Here is a 235-nt window from a genome sequence, read left to right as displayed (position 1 = left end):
CAGTTGTAGTCTTTTTTCCTTTCTTATCTCCATTTCTCACAAACTAACAAGTCTTCTGTTCACATCATCGCTATCTCCATATGCACTCGTTCGATGCCCTGGCTGTATGCTCGCTAACACTCTATTCTGTCGTTGCAAATTAAGCGGCCGGTCGTGCTTAGTGACACGCCAGAGCAAAATATCATCTTTTTTGGCCATATTTTGGTGGCTTTTTGTTGTTATGGAGCTCAGCGGT

This window comes from Maylandia zebra, linkage group LG23 (assembly GCF_041146795.1).
Source record: "Maylandia zebra isolate NMK-2024a linkage group LG23, Mzebra_GT3a, whole genome shotgun sequence".
Lineage (NCBI taxonomy): Eukaryota > Metazoa > Chordata > Actinopteri > Cichliformes > Cichlidae > Maylandia > Maylandia zebra.
Note: the sequence above shows the minus strand (reverse complement) of the source record.